At 40.1% G+C, this 17,838-nt stretch overlaps 1 long non-coding RNA gene across 1 annotated transcript in view; it reads right to left on the bottom strand.

The window, feature by feature from the left end:
* LOC145992598 (uncharacterized) overlaps positions 1 to 17,838 on the bottom strand; it is an 861,113-nt gene that overhangs the window by 77,541 nt on the left and 765,734 nt on the right. The window contains exon 4 of the long non-coding RNA XR_014442180.1: positions 7,953 to 8,053. This is a non-coding gene — a long non-coding RNA (uncharacterized LOC145992598). The remainder of the gene's footprint in view (positions 1 to 7,952; positions 8,054 to 17,838) is intronic.

The raw sequence follows: 17,838 nt of genomic DNA, 5'->3' as shown, positions 1-17,838 counted from the left end.
GATTCTTCTACAATTTTATACATATCAATGCGTACAGAAGCCCGCATCTGGTTCTTATTATGAGTTTGATGCTACAAATTCATTCTCCAGCATACAATATGACATGCCTGATTTTTTAGTGGTATTGTTTCAGACTGGAAGACACAACAATCAGGAAAAAAATTCAAGTAGATTTGATAACTGCAACATCAAGAACATATATCTTAAAAATGGCAGAAATGAGGTCTTTCCCAGAGAAAATTACAATTTAGACATGTCCAAGAATGATTTCCTTAAATTATATGAGGCATTTACATCCTTCAAACGGGTCACTACTGGCAGTACTGACATGTATTACACACCAGATGAATTCAAGGCACAGAGACCCATGTTTGTAATTAACACTTCAAAAAGGAAACAAGTTGTGGTGAATGACAGGACAAACATTAAAATTATCTGTGAATTCCATGAGGCATTACCTGATGACACCATATGTAGTGTTATTATCATAGGTGAAAAATCATATGTTTATGATGTAAGAAATGAGAGGGTCACGGAGCAATTCTAGAAGATATTTGCTCTTATTATGCTGTTGTACAACACACAAACCTCAACTGTATTATCAGCTAGCAGTGAATATCTTATGTGTGGGCATATTATTTTGTTGTATGTATTTCAATCTTATATCAGGACTCGAACCCAAAGCCCCTGATTACAATGCAACAATATTAACACTTCTCAATATGGAATATGCCCACATTTTACTGGGTTCTGAGACCTTAATACAGACAAAATTGGATTTTGAACTGCCATAATATTTTCTAAGTCTTTGCCTAGGCTCATATTATCAGAATAGAATTGCTTTCAGCATGAAAAGCAGTTTATTGCCACTATGCCAGAAAATATGTATTTTTATCTCAATAATCTTTGTTACACTTTTACATGTCGCACAGAAAGATTAATGGCCTCTTCAGTGAATCGCACAGAAAAATCATTAATGTTCCCTTCTAGCTGTGTAGATTATATCTCTTGCGTGCCGGCAAAACATGCAAGCAATTAATTATGTTTGCCCGCTTTTCCCCTATTGTATGGCTGAGCGGGTGATCCCCAATATAAAATAATTTTGCTCTGTTGAACAACACTTTTTACCAGGTTTTCAGATCTGGGAGCTATCAACTAGCAATAATTATTCTCAAAATCTCACGTGTGGAGATATTATTTTGCAACATGTATTTCAATCTTATATATTTTATGAGGACTCAAACCCGAGCCTTTTGCTTACAAAGCAACAATATTAACATTTTGCCATCAGGGGAGGCTTTACATTTTACCAGGATTCAAACCCGAGCCTCCCGATTACAAGGCAATATAAACCATGCACCACACTCCACTAGGTTCTAAGACCAAGTACCTATGACCTTTATATCAATTCAAGATTCCTGGGATTTTGACAGAAAAAAACACACTATAAACAATAAAATCATATGGGAACTTGGCATTGTTTTAAGTATGGCCAAATCTGCTTGAGGGGGGTTCATACTTTCCGAAGAGCATTTTTACAAAAATCTTGGATTAGGCAGGGTTCCACACTTGAGCAAAAAGCTCATATGGGCATGTTGAGCAAGTTTTAAGTGTAAGCAAATCTGCTTGATGGGGGTTCATACTTTCTCAGGAAATATTTGAGGGCATTTTTACAAAAATCTTGGATTAGGCAGGGTTCCACACTTGAGCAAAAAGCTCATATGGGCATGTTGAGCAAGTTTTAAGTGTAAGCAAATCTGCTTGAGGGGGGTTCATACTTTCTCGGGTTTATCCTATATACTTTCCCACTACTTGTGTGTGTGTGCACATATATGTTACAATATAACTGCAATGGTATCTTAGAGTTCAGGACCGTATTTAAAATTTTGCATACTTTTCTTCAACATATTCAAGATAACTCTTTAGATACTTACTTTATTAAGATACTTAGAATATTCTGATTTAATGAACATAGGCCTATTAAGGAGCACATCGTAACGTCACAGACAGTGAGTAAAATATGAATAATGTTAATTTTCAGATTGTATATTATTATCCTCTTGTGCTCTCAGTCGTTCACTGAAATTTAAATCATCGAAACACTTCTTTTTAATCCTTCCTATACAAAATCTTCTCACAATCACTAATTGCAGTTATTTGACCTATATTGTAATAATTTAAAAATTGCACAAAGTTCCTCTATAAATAGGCTGGCATTTGTTACATATTCTAATCCCTTCAATTGGTACTGCAATCTTGTTGTTATGTGTACAAGTATATAAACTTACAAGGCTTGAGAATTGAGGAAGATTGCATTAAAAAATGACGCTCTGCTCGAGACAAGGATAAGTGTGGAGCAACTCTGTTGTGATTTATAGAGTGAGAAGCATGTATATTTATTAGTATAATAATTAATACAACATTGCTCCGGAGGTGAATGAGAGAGAGGGAGTAAGAGAGCGAGAGAGATAGAAAGAAAGACAGAGAGGGGCATATCAAGTGACACATTTTAAAGGCATGAATAATATTTTCATATTTGTTAATTGTAGTTCCTACATATTTTGAAAACTCATTATGGAATGCACAATCCTTGAAAGCCGAATGACCGCATATCGTTTTATTCTGGACCTTTTGCGTGGCTACAACTCAAATAGAAACCTTTAACTCTAAATCGTAGCACATTTTTACTGTAGTATATTTGATTATCATTTCCCATGAAGGCAGAAATATATTTCGTCTGAGTCTGTTTAGATTCTGAAAGAATTCAATCATAGCTATCAGAAAACTAAACACACTTTATTATTAAAGTGAAGCCATCACGTTCGTGTATTTTCATATAACATTTCAAATTAATATAGACAATAACAGAATTTCAGGGAAGACACTACTCTAAACAATCATCTAAAAATGTAAGATTTTACTATGCCGTATACAATGTAAACAGCTTGAGAATATACAACTAAGAAATTCAGTAAAAGAAAGCAAGTTGGATTGTTTCTTAGTTGCTTCATAACCCCTGATATAGTTTGTACATGATTTAACTATATGCTTCCGATATTTCAAATATTACGTACATCAATACCTTCCCCTATTATACCAACCATTTAAAAGACATAATTCAATCAGATAATCTGCTCCAATTTTTGTGAATCTAAGGTGAATGTAGTACCAGTGAATACATTCACCTAATTTGAAAGAAATTATTCAAGAATGTGACTTGAAATTCTGGTACTACATTCACCTTAGATTCACAAAATGTTTATTTATTTATTTATTTATTTGTTTATTTATTTATTTTTTTGAGAAATCCTGAATACAGAGAAAATCCATTTTATATCAGGATATCAACAGCAAGAAAAATAGAAATTAACAAATGAGAAGCACGCACACATATGTAACAAGAATAATACAATAAAAATAATAAAAATTAAACAATAATAATAAAACAATAACAAGGGTATAACAAATATTAATTTCTCTTCAGCTGCTTGATGCACGCATTTCTGAAAGCCTGCTTAGATAGATGGAAGCCTGGAGGATCAACTAGTGTATTGTACCTTGTTTGTAGCCTATAGAGAAATGACCTTTGTTCTAGGGATAGCCTTGAGGCTTTTGTGTAAAAGAAGTTGTTGCATTTGCTGTTGGTACATGGGATCCGGATGTGAAGATGTGGCAAGAGTTCGTTAGTGAAAAGTTGTCCATTCATGATTTCGAGAAGAAATGTTAGATCTGAAACTTGACGGCGAAGGGACGGATCATGATTTTGAAGAGTGGATAGAATTTCATGTTTGGAAAAGTTTGCAAGGGCTGGGCATCTATATTTGACTATTCTGATATAGAAATTTACCACTTTGTTTGTTCTCTTTATATTGCTATCACAGGCCATTGACCAAATACAGGAACCATATTCAAGAATAGGTACGACGCACGATGTGAAGTAGGTTTCAAGGGCAGAAACATGTGTTATATCTGCAAATCTGTAAATTAGCCCAAGAGTTTTCATGGCTCTCGAAGTTATGTAATCTATGTGGTGGATGAAAGTGAGTTTGCTGTCGAAAATGACTCCAAGATCTTTGTGCTGTTGTACGAACGGGATGATTTTGTTGCATAATCTATAGGATGGTGCTGTAAAATTGGATTTGAGGGTAAACCTCATAAAAACGGACTTTTCGGGATTTATTTTCAGATTCCAGTCTTGGCACCAGCGTTCAATGTGTGTGGGATTGTCTTGCAAGGAACAAGTGTCTTCAACTGAAGCGATGTTTCTAAATAACTTACAGTCTTCAGCATACAATAAAATTGAGCATTCTGGAGAAATATATTCATGAACATCGTCCATGAAAAGAGTGAAACACAGGGGCCCTAGAGAACTTCCTTGAGGCACACACCGGAAACTACAGGGAGCCATGACGAAGAGCAACCAGATATGATAACCCTTTGCTTTCTATTGTGCAAGTAAGATGAGAGTAATTTAAGAAGAGGTCCGTGTATGTTGAATCTGTTTGAAAGTTTATGGATGAGTTTTGTATGAGGGACAGAGTAAAACGCTTTAGAAAAATCTAAGTAAACAACATCCATGTCTTGCTTGGCACTCAGGAAGTTAACAGCGTTGGTGAGCAAACAAGCAAGGTTTGTGTCACATGAAGCATGAGGGAGAAAACCGTGTTGAGTGGGAGAGAGGAAAGGAGTAGCATGCGCAAGGATAAGATTGGAAATTATTTTTTCGGCTAGTAGTGGAAGTGCAGGAAGTAAGGAAATTGGACGATAAGAAGTAACGTGAGTTTTGTTTCCGTGTTTCAGTATAGGAACTATATTTGCTTGCTTCCATGCAAGAGGAAATACACCCTCGGAAAAACATTTGTAAAAGATTATGCTGATTGCTTTGGATAGAATATGGGCTAATTGTTGTAGAAATATGCCATTGATATCATTAGGAGCGTTAGCTTTAGAACATGAAAGAAATTTTAATAGTTCGTGGACTTCATTGCAGTTAGTTGAGATTTGAGAGAGTGTGTAAGGAGTGATGGGCTTGACTTCAGGCAGTGCAGTTGCGGTATTATTTGTAAAGTTGCTGTGAAAATACGAGTTAAAAAGTGATGTGCGCTCCTTCTTTGTAGCAGACTTACCGTTCCAGGAGACTTGAACGGGAATACGGTCGTGTTATCGGCGTGAGCTAATTAGCTTCCAGAACATTTTGGGGTTTTTAGCAGCACTTTCTGTCACAGTTTGAATGTAATTATTATAGTCTCTTTGCATTAAGTTTTTGGTATGTTTTCTTAATTGAGTAAAAGTGTTCCGTGTATGAACATTTGGGACTTGTTTCCACAGGATCCACGCATTCTTTTTGTTCTTTAGCGTAATTTTTGTCTCTTCACTATAACACGATGGGAATCGGGATGTTTTTGTTTTCCTTAGGGGCACGTGATCTTTAATTATGGCTTGCACACAGTCCACGAGGAAATTCAATGCTTCTTCCGCTGGGAGGGGGTCCATCATTGTCCACGGTACAAGGCTGGTGACAAGAGAAAGCTGCTCCCAGTTGACTCTTTTCCAGTTGTAGACAGGTCTGGAGGAGGGGGAGGGCCTGGGGGCTTTTCCAGGGACTCGGTTTTCGGCATGGATGGGGGTGTGGTCCGAGGCGATGAATTGCTCACCGGGAGTGGCCTTGACCTTTGTGTACGAAGACAGCAACAGGTCGAGAGTTTCTGTGCGTCTTGTAGGGAAGTCTACAAACTGATGAAGTAAAATCGCTTTGATATAATGATCAAAAAACCACCTGTCATCATTGTCTGTGCAGAGGCCAGAGTTCGACGATGACCATTTTATGTGAAGGTTGAAATCGCCCATAAGAATGATGTCCGTTTCCTTCATATCATTCAGTACAGAATCGAATAATGCTGACAAGGTTGCAGTTCAAGATTTTGGGGGTCTATATAAACAGCTGATTAAAAGTTTTTTGTGAGCCTATATTTACCTGAGTCCATATTAATTCGCATGACATTTCCAGATCCAGACGTCTGATGCAGGGCCACTTGTTGTTTAGCAGTAACATTACTCCGCCTCCACGTGAACCTCTATGGTTGCGGAATACCTGAAAATCCTTCAGGGGTATTTCACTATCGCCGATCGTTTCATTAAACCACACTTAACTGAAACCAATCACGTCGTATTCGTGAAATTCACTACAGAACATTTCCAAAGTCGATAACTTTTTGGTTAGACTTTGCACATTTTGGTAGTATATACGGAAACCACATTGTTCACGGGAAACCGCCTGGGGACCAGGGTTCACATGAATGTCGCCTGCCAGCAGGAGGGAGAACGCCGCAACCAAGAGGCAGTGCTGGGTCGAGCCACGCGGCTGGCGGGAACGGGAAGCGTTGTTCTTGCGGCTTCCAGAAGCTGTAAACACGAGACTTCGATCCGAGCTCATGGCCGAGAAAGAAAATCGCCTGTAACTAAGCGACCAGTCCTCCACACACTTGCAGTTGTCCAGCATTTCTTCTCTTTCAGTACTTCGAGTCCACATCACAAGTAAAACAAGCACAACAGCACCCAAGCAACCGGAAAACAGTTGAAATTTCGGAGCACTAAATGCGCGTGCATCAGGCTTCGGCGCCATCTTGTCCAAGGTACTTTGAAAAAAATATTTATGTTTTTGAACTTTTTCACTTTTATTGATGAGGGAGTGTGTTGTAAAGGAAATACAAAACATTAAATATTAATGGAAAGGGTAATTGTGTACAAGCATGGAAATTGGTACATCGAAATCACACTTATATCCCACTAACAATTTATCAAATGGAGGTGTCAGTCTTCTACTATCTACACCTGACAATCAGAAATATTTATGTATTTATAGGAATCTTTATGCAAATTATGCAACCCCAAACTTTAGTGTTATTCACCCCTTCGTTGAAACATTGCTAAAGCAAATAAAACTTGCAAATTGAAGAAAAAACTTATTTCTAATATCTATGTAAATGTTTCTATTCAGACATACGTATATTTAACTTTGCACAATGCACGAGGAATTGTTTTATGAATACATCCATTTCAGAACTTGAATTTCAAATTTAGGTACCTTCGACAAAGAGAACAAGGACAAATTTTGGGATAGTTATTTCGATAGTTGGAAACATACCGATGCCAAGTGGAAGGATCAGAATAATTTGCTATACCTAATTCTTCTTGAATTCTGACAGCTATTGAAAGCAATTTGCATTGGTTAAAGTGTGTATTATGCCTACTTTCGATAGCTCAGTCTATGTAGATTTATGAGCCACTTAATTCTATCTTGGTATAACACATTATTGCATACATTCATTGCATTACAATTACTAATATTAATATGGACTTCATACATATATACACATGAAATACTGAATTAGTGGCAAAAATATAGAAAGAGAAAAAAAATGAGAGAGAGAGATAGAGAGAGAGAGAGAGAGAAAGAAAGAGAGAGAGAGAGAGAGAGAGAGAAAGTACATAAATCCACATACAAATATATTTTATTTAACTTACGAAGTAGAAATTCTGCGAATCTTAAAATTACCCAAATTTTTTCCTCCAAGAAAAATATTTACTGTTCAATTATTTGCAAAATAGTTATTAAGCATACGAAATATACATATAGATGCTAAGATGGTAATACTAGAATTTCTCATTACTTATGGACACTACCGCTTTGTCATATTTTCTGTATGTAACTTAACTGATAGTGTACCACAACTTTAGAATTTTCACATGCAAGGTTGCCTTTACAGCTTCATAACCAGAATATCAACGTGTTGTTTCGTATTTGAAAATACAGTTTCGTAATAACATCGTATTTAAAAAAAATAATATTATCTACCTGTTCAAACCACTACTTCGTTCAACATATTAAATCTAATTTGTTAATATGTTCAATAATTGCTACTAACGGGAACAAAAGAAGTAAGGCTACATACCGAACATGTCCTTGAATTCGACCAGTGATTCCGATCTGTATGAAGTCTGCTTAATGTTCACAAGTTCAACATGTACGTTCCTGTGTCCTTTGGTTTCAACCCTGAAATGTAACGGATCAACAATTGTGCAATAGGAATAAAAGTATAAACTGGAAACGGAAATGTTTGAATGTTCCATCATATTTATTATTTGATAAATGAGAGCAACATTGTAAATAGACTGGAGCTCTTGCTGGGAAGCTTATCAGCCACGGAAAGTGGAGCCACTTAGTTTCTCCTGTATAACTCGAAAGAAAAGGCAGTTCGGACACTCCATATCAAAGCGTAAAATTAATAATAATAATAATAATAATAATAATATTGAATTGTTGTCTGACAATTGTTAAAAAAATTGTAATCCCTACAAGCGTTATGCATTGTTATTGTTTTCCCCCACGACCATGAAATCCACCACATCCCAGTTCGTGCAAATAATGTTTGCTTGAACATTTTCGTCTTTGGTGGGTGCGAACACCACATTCAGACCACTTCTTCTGAAAATCATTGGTGAATTCTGGAGGCATTATGACTTTTGGCATTAAGACATCGAATAGCAGACTATTCTTCCCAACTGGCGGGATTGTGCAATTGTACAGCCATTCAAACAAGCCCAAAAGCACACGAAAACCAAAACTTGACTACCGAAAAATGATATTGCTGGGTCGCCAATAAAACAATTAATGTTATCAAGTTAGACTCGATAACTGTTGTCAGTAATTTTTTCTCAATAAATTTGCCCATTCTTTTGAAACTCGCCTCGTAGTTCTATGATTTCAGGAAATACAAGGGTTGGATAGAAAGTAATGGCAACACTGGAATAATTGCTACTTGACTGTATTGGCAGAGGAGCACGTGTTACATTCCTTCAATGTAATCGCCCCCCATCTCTACGACCTTCTGCCACACGTATGGAAGGCGTTGTACACCGTCAGCGCGTCCATCTCTGTCGATGTCCCGCAGTGACCGCCCTATAGCACGTATGATGGCTTCGCGCGTGTCGTAATGCTTCCCGCCCAGTGGTTCCTTCATTTTGGCAAAAAGGTCGTAATCACACGGTCTCATACCGGTGAATACGGCGGATGTTCCAGTACCTCCCACTACCAGTTATGCAGGAGCGCCGTCACAGTGTTCGCAGTGTGACACTTTGCATTGTCAAGCAGGATGATGGGACACCGTGCCAGAACGTGCCGTCGCTTTCTTCTTTTCACGAAGGTGGTGTTGCAAGAAGGTGCAGTAGTAGGCTGCGTTGACCGTCTGCCTAAGAGACGTTGTTCTTCTTGCCTAAACATATTGTTAGGGCGCTTGCACTCTCGTCAACTGCTTCAGAGCACTGCTGTTTTTGACTGAATAACATACAATCGCACCCCACTCACTATACTTCCTCGTCTGACATTCCTTTATCAACCAAGAAACGGTTGTGGCGCTGTGACTCGCCCCTTTCACGGGACAGCAGTGTTGCCATTACTTTTTATCCAACCCTTGTATTTGACCTTTGCAGACAGTTCCAACCAATTATATGAATAACACAGCTAAAAAATCATAGACATAATGGGGTAGAAAAGTGTTTGTAGTATATTGCAAGCTCCGTGTTACATCTTGCAACGTCCGCGCGCCGGAGCACTGCACACTACACCACGGAGCGGTGCAAAAGTGTACCCATATATGCTAGCTTGTAGCCAGCCGAAGACATGGACTCAAAGTATCTCAGGGCTTGCGGGGTTTAGTATGGAAAGTCAAAGGTCAACTTGTAAAAGTTTATTTATATTTATACACGCATGTAAATAACCAGTTTAGCACATACGCTCTTAAATCCTCCTCAGTGAGGTACCTGGGCAGTATTAGTATTCTTATCTAATTTAGGGGGGAACCAACTAGTACAGGTAACCAATAGGAACCTGGGTAGCCGTCACGTGCCACGCCGTCTGGGGACAACATGCGAAAGCGTCAATAGCGAGGGACGGACCAAGGGGCCCGCGGTTTCACAAAGGTGTTGGTGTGAAAGGACGCCGCAAAGTCAATCCAGCTACGACAAGGGAACGGTTCGGTCCCTTGGCATGTTCAGTCAGTAGCAAGAGACGGCAAGGTACAAAGGGTAGGTCTGGAAGCACCCAGGAGACTTGGGCTTGGGCCGCCACGACCCAAGGGTAGCACATCAAGCTCTTATGGGGCAGACCAGGTAGGTAGGAAAACTGCTTTTCTTTTCTCCTCCTTCCTTCTCAAGGAAGCTATTGGATCCTGGTAGGGGAAACTTCCAGACTAGATCTGGGAACCAGGTCTTTCGCAGTCGGCATCTGGCAGTCGACTGAGCTCCAGGCCTCGCTGCTTTGTTTATATACTGTTTGGTGGCAGCACTGAGGCGGGTGGAGAAGATCGGAACTAAGCCGGCTGCAGCGTTGCAAACTCCTTTCAATTCACGAGATGCAACTCGTGCGTTATAAAATATCAAGTTTAGCATTGTAAAAACCACTAGCATGTGGCGATATAAACTTAACACTTGTGTGCTAAACTGAACACGTTACATTAAAGAAATTGCAAGATAAAGATATTCAACAATGCAAGTTACAAATTAAACAACAATTACTGCACAAAAGATAACTGAATGCGTAAACCACGCAGGGTATTTAGCATGCTTTCTTTAACCAAAACGTGTGTGCCATAACAATATATGCTTCATGCTTAACAACAATGCACTCAAAATTAGATAAAAGATAAATCAAAAGCGTAAGCCTCGCAGGGCATTTCTCAAGCATTAATAATTATATATTAAAGAATATGGCTATCACGCAGGATAGCTAAATGTGATGACCACGCAGGGTCGTTACATATGCCCCTCTCTCGGGCAAAAATTTTGAGGAAAATTAAAAAGTTTAAATTTTCAGAAAAATTTTTGGTAAACCAGAGTCTATATCTCTTTTACTCTTCAATCACTAAGTATTTTCTTCATTCACTATTTGTCTTCTCCGTTCGGGGGAACACCTGAAGAGACGAAGGTTGTCAAAATTCACTCGGTCGACTGGGTTCTTGGTCGTTGGGTTCAACAGCAGGGCAGTGTTGCTTCGAACATCCGAGGCGACATAGGGGCCAATGTATACCTCAAACAATTTGGCGATAGTCCTATTCTTTCGGGAACTTAACTTGTGATTCCTGACAAGAACCAAGTCACCTTCTTCTAATTGAAGAGCGTTTCTTTTTACCCTAATTCTTCTTTTCTTGCTTTTGGTGCTTTCCCTAGTCCTTGCCATTTTAGCTTCTTCTTCTGCTTTCTCTCTTGCCCTTTTAGCTTCTTCTTCTGCTTTCTCCTCTTTAATACGGGCTGTCTCCTCTTCCTTCTCAAGGAGTCTCCTCTCCTCCATGGATTCGACCACCTGTCTCAGCTCTATCAACTCTTTCTTACGAGTTTTCTCTAATTGAGCAGTTTCCCTTTTCCTTTGCTTTTCATCAATCTGTCTACGCTCTTCCTCTTCTTTCTTACGTTCCTCTTTATCTTTCATTAACCACTCCAGCAGCCAATGGTCGGATTGGGTCTTACTTGGAAGACTTGGTTCAAGCAGGGACGCTACCAAGGGTGCTGATAAGCATGTTTTACACCTAGCCTCTGCATCAGTCTCTGAGGTCTCTTCTTGCCCCTCACATCTCAAATGGAAATTCTTGAGACACTGGAAACATTGGAAGGACTCCATCTCGGCTCCAGAATCATCACAGCATGCGAACCCAGTCTCACCTTCCATGGTTTTTCTCCCTCTGCTCCGTAGACTCATTCCGGACGTTTCTTTTTCCATTTTGTCACAATCGTATATGTCACAACACTTTACCTTCGTGAATTCTGTATGGTTTCTCCGAAAACACTTCACTACCTTCGTGAATTCAATGGACCAACACTGTCACTAACTCTTGCACTACAACCAGTGAGCCACTTCTAGTCCACATACGGCTTCACCACGTAACTAATCTGACCCCACGTTTTACAAGTCGAGCCCTGTGTTTTTGCAAATCGGGCCCCACGTTGGGCGCCAAAAACTTTTGCAACGTCCGCGCGCCGGAGCACTGCACACTACACCACGGAGCGGTGCAAAAGTGTACCCATATATGCTAGCTTGTAGCCAGCCGAAGACATGGACTCAAAGTATCTCAGGGCTTGCGGGGTTTAGTATGGAAAGTCAAAGGTCAACTTGTAAAAGTTTATTTATATTTATACACGCATGTAAATAACCAGTTTAGCACATACGCTCTTAAATCCTCCTCAGTGAGGTACCTGGGCAGTATTAGTATTCTTATCTAATTTAGGGGGGAACCAACTAGTACAGGTAACCAATAGGAACCTGGGTAGCCGTCACGTGCCACGCCGTCTGGGGACAACATGCGAAAGCGTCAATAGCGAGGGACGGACCAAGGGGCCCGCGGTTTCACAAAGGTGTTGGTGTGAAAGGACGCCGCAAAGTCAATCCAGCTACGACAAGGGAACGGTTCGGTCCCTTGGCATGTTCAGTCAGTAGCAAGAGACGGCAAGGTACAAAGGGTAGGTCTGGAAGCACCCAGGAGACTTGGGCTTGGGCCGCCACGACCCAAGGGTAGCACATCAAGCTCTTATGGGGCAGACCAGGTAGGTAGGAAAACTGCTTTTCTTTTCTCCTCCTTCCTTCTCAAGGAAGCTATTGGATCCTGGTAGGGGAAACTTCCAGACTAGATCTGGGAACCAGGTCTTTCGCAGTCGGCATCTGGCAGTCGACTGAGCTCCAGGCCTCGCTGCTTTGTTTATATACTGTTTGGTGGCAGCACTGAGGCGGGTGGAGAAGATCGGAACTAAGCCGGCTGCAGCGTTGCAAACTCCTTTCAATTCACGAGATGCAACTCGTGCGTTATAAAATATCAAGTTTAGCATTGTAAAAACCACTAGCATGTGGCGATATAAACTTAACACTTGTGTGCTAAACTGAACACGTTACATTAAAGAAATTGCAAGATAAAGATATTCAACAATGCAAGTTACAAATTAAACAACAATTACTGCACAAAAGATAACTGAATGCGTAAACCACGCAGGGTATTTAGCATGCTTTCTTTAACCAAAACGTGTGTGCCATAACAATATATGCTTCATGCTTAACAACAATGCACTCAAAATTAGATAAAAGATAAATCAAAAGCGTAAGCCTCGCAAGGCATTTCTCAAGCATTAATAATTATATATTAAAGAATATGGCTATCACGCAGGATAGCTAAATGTGATGACCACGCAGGGTCGTTACATATGCCCCTCTCTCGGGCAAAAATTTTGAGGAAAATTAAAAAGTTTAAATTTTCAGAAAAATTTTTGGTAAACCAGAGTCTATATCTCTTTTACTCTTCAATCACTAAGTCTTTTCTTCATTCACTATTTGTCTTCTCCGTTCGGGGGAACACCTGAAGAGACGAAGGTTGTCAAAATTCACTCGGTCGACTGGGTTCTTGGTCGTTGGGTTCAACAGCAGGGCAGTGTTGCTTCAAACATCCGAGGCGACATAGGGGCCAATGTATACCTCAAACAATTTGGCGATAGTCCTATTCTTTCGGGAACTTAACTTGTGATTCCTGACAAGAACCAAGTCACCTTCTTCTAATTGAAGAGCGTTTCTTTTTACCCTAATTCTTCTTTTCTTGCTTTTGGTGCTTTCCCTAGTCCTTGTTATTTTAGCTTCTTCTTCTGCTTTCTCTCTTGCCCTTTTAGCTTCTTCTTCTGCTTTCTCCTCTTTAATACGGGCTGTCTCCTCTTCCTTCTCAAGGAGTCTCCTCTCCTCCATGGATTCGACCACCTGTCTCAGCTCTATCAACTCTTTCTTACGAGTTTTCTCTATTTGAGCAGTTTCCCTTTTCCTTTGCTTTTCATCAATCTGTCTACGCTCTTCCTCTTCTTTCTTACGTTCCTCTTTATCTTTCATTAACCACTCCAGCAGCCAATGGTCGGATTGGGTCTTACTTGGAAGACTTGGTTCAAGCAGGGACGCTACCAAGGGTGCTGATAAGCATGTTTTACACCTAGCCTCTGCATCAGTCTCTGAGGTCTCTTCTTGCCCCTCACATCTCAAATGGAAATTCTTGAGACACTGGAAACATTGGAAGGACTCCATCTCGGCTCCAGAATCATCACAGCATGCGAACCCAGTCTCACCTTCCATGGTTTTTCTCCCTCTGCTCCGTAGACTCATTCCGGACGTTTCTTTTTCCATTTTGTCACAATCGTATATGTCACAACACTTTACCTTCGTGAATTCTGTATGGTTTCTCCGAAAACACTTCACTACCTTCGTGAATTCAATGGACGAACACTGTCACTAACTCTTGCACCACAACCAGTGAGCCACTTCTAGTCCACATACGGCTTCACCACGTAACTAATCTGACCCCACGTTTTACAAGTCGAGCCCTGTGTTTTAGCAAATCGGGCCCCACGTTGGGCGCCAAAAACTTTTGCAACGTCCGCGCGCCGGAGCACTGCACACTACACCACGGAGCGGTGCAAAAGTGTACTCATATATGCTAGCTTGTAGCCAGCCGAAGACATGGACTCAAAGTATCTCAGGGCTTGCGGGGTTTAGTATGGAAAGTCAAAGGTCAACTTGTAAAAGTTTATTTATATTTATACACGCATGTAAATAACCAGTTTAGCACATACGCTCTTAAATCCTCCTCAGTGAGGTACCTGGGCAGTATTAGTATTCTTATCTAATTTAGGGGGGAACCAACTAGTACAGGTAACCAATAGGAACCTGGGTAGCCGTCACGTGCCACGCCGTCTGGGGACAACATGCGAAAGCGTCAATAGCGAGGGACGGACCAAGGGGCCCGCGGTTTCACAAAGGTGTTGGTGTGAAAGGACGCCGCAAAGTCAATCCAGCTACGACAAGGGAACGGTTCGGTCCCTTGGCATGTTCAGTCAGTAGCAAGAGACGGCAAGGTACAAAGGGTAGGTCTGGAAGCACCCAGGAGACTTGGGCTTGGGCCGCCACGACCCAAGGGTAGCACATCAAGCTCTTATGGGGCAGACCAGGTAGGTAGGAAAACTGCTTTTCTTTTCTCCTCCTTCCTTCTCAAGGAAGCTATTGGATCCTGGTAGGGGAAACTTCCAGACTAGATCTGGGAACCAGGTCTTTCGCAGTCGGCATCTGGCAGTCGACTGAGCTCCAGGCCTCGCTGCTTTGTTTATATACTGTTTGGTGGCAGCACTGAGGCGGGTGGAGAAGATCGGAACTAAGCCGGCTGCAGCGTTGCAAACTCCTTTCAATTCACGAGATGCAACTCGTGCGTTATAAAATATCAAGTTTAGCATTGTAAAAACCACTAGCATGTGGCGATATAAACTTAACACTTGTGTGCTAAACTGAACACGTTACATTAAAGAAATTGCAAGATAAAGAGATTCAACAATGCAAGTTACAAATTAAACAACAATTACTGCACAAAAGATAACTGAATGCGTAAACCACGCAGGGTATTTAGCATGCTTTCTTTAACCAAAACGTGTGTGCCATAACAATATATGCTTCATGCTTAACAACAATGCACTCAAAATTAGATAAAAGATAAATCAAAAGCGTAAGCCTCGCAGGGCATTTCTCAAGCATTAATAATTATATATTAAAGAATATGGCTATCACGCAGGATAGCTAAATGTGATGACCACGCAGGGTCGTTACAATCTTGCATGTTTCGTTTTACTATTTCAAATGCAAATAGCTGAAATTTAATCTAAAATCAAATTTGCCATTTTAAAAAACGATATTTTAGATGAGAAGAACCGTTATATCAGAGCTATAGATTTTTGCAAGTAAGAAATTGTTGCACAAAATATTTGAACTCTGTTATTGGCTTTCTCGTTTCTTCATAACTCTTGATATTTTTTATTCAATCATCCAGTACTGGATCATTTGGATGTACTGCCCGGATCTTCTAGATCTACCATGCATTTCATAGCTTGTTGCAACATAACCATAACTGTCAATTCAAAATTGAAATAAGATGCCATCTTAAGCGTTGGACAGCTAAAACAAGAGATGGCATACAAAATGTTATCTACTTTTAAAAGTACAGTAGACCAGAGAATTTCGGATGAATAAAAGGTTATCGGAACTTAACTCAAATACTGTTGCAGTTAAAAAAGTACAAAAAAACAGCATATCACGCTGTCATCTTTCTTCTTACACGCGAACTACCTTTTTTCACTCTGGGAGTTTGCGCACGTTTGTGAGAAGGGATTGTTGCTAAGCATGTTGTTAAAGACTTTTCGAAAAAAGTAGAAATTGTAAAAGTTCTGCGACATTTTGTAACATTTCGTTTTACAATGTAGTGGTGCAAGTATTCCATTATTTCACATGTAAAAAGGTAGGATGTGTCCTTGTATTGTGTTATTATTTGGTATGGCTAACTCAAATTGTTCTTTTTCATTTGAATATTTGAAAAGTAAGCAAATTGGAGCATTACGGATCACCCAAAATGGGTCAAAACGGATCTTCCTCTTTTAGAGCATTTAAGGTAGTGTTATTTTACAGTATCTTTTCTAACGCGACGCCTTCAAATTGCAGATGTATACGAAGAGAATAACATTGAATTGTTATTGCTTCATTCTCAAACCAACCAAACATTGAAACATCTTGATGTCGTTTCTTTAAAACAACCGATATCATATTATAACCAGTATGCAACGAAGTGGATACACCAACATCATACCAATACAATTACTAAGTTTTTGTTCGAGGATTTTCAACAAAGCGTGGAGAGAGGCAGCAAGCCCACCACCATTGCACGTCACTTGGCCACAACACATTCACATTGCAGTAATATATAGCTACAAAACAAAACGCAACAATGATATCTACATCCAAAGCTAAGAAGAAAGCAGGAAATTCCGAAGGCAAGTAAAAAAGTAAAGTACTCCCCTGTGCATAGTACCACGCCATGAAGGCGTATAGGGGGTGTGGGGGTAACGCCCCACACTTTCTTGATCCGGTCGTGAGTGGATCAGCATCACGCCCCTGACCGCCTTTACCCCCCTGGGTTTCCCCCAGGTACCCATGTTATTCGACGCTTGGTGGGCGCCGGGGCCGCTTCCACCGTTACAAAAGTTCCCGGATTTGAACCGGCCGGGGATCGAACCCGGGACCTTTAGCATGGTAGTCAGACGCGTTATCGACTGAGCCAATGCGGCCACCGATAGCAATTGGTAACTGGATTCAGTGTCAGTCCTGCGGAAAATTGTATCACTTGCGCTGTGTAAATCCTGTTGAGAGAGAACAATTTGTGTGTGGCATATGTTAGGTCCTACCACTTTAATCCAGCACTTGCTTGATTATTATGTTATGGAGTCCTTTTACGTTATTATATTTATTATTACACTGATCAATATTGCACCGTTAGTGATCCGTTTTACCCATGCTTTCAGGGACAAACAGATCAGTAGTATATTTTGACTTTTTCTGCGTCATCTTTTTGGTCGTTTTCCATTTTCTTGGTCAAAATGCATCTATAATTTTTTTATGACCTTTTACGGGCTAAGTAAACCTACAAGGATTGTTTTTGTCTACGATTTTTTTTGAACTTTTACGGTCTTATGGGATATAACTTGATCTATTCGCTTTCTTTCACGAGTTAGAAAACGTAGACATACTTTGACCTAATTTTGTAGTATGTGAAATGGTAGGAGCTGGAAACACCCTTTGACCTACTTTTGATTTTACGACCTTTTACGGTCTTAAATAACCTAAAAGGAGAAGAAATGCACGGGCAACACTTTCTAAGATATTTTCTGACCCCTTGCAAATTTTCACCATGTTTCTTCGTACTCTTAACGCGCCTGTTGACCTACTTTTCTTTTCGT

This window comes from Lepisma saccharinum, chromosome 9, assembly GCF_977018435.1.
Source record: "Lepisma saccharinum chromosome 9, izLepSacc3.1, whole genome shotgun sequence".
Taxonomy (NCBI): Eukaryota; Metazoa; Arthropoda; class Insecta; order Zygentoma; family Lepismatidae; genus Lepisma; species Lepisma saccharinum.
This window is presented reverse-complemented; position numbering and strand designations above follow the sequence as displayed.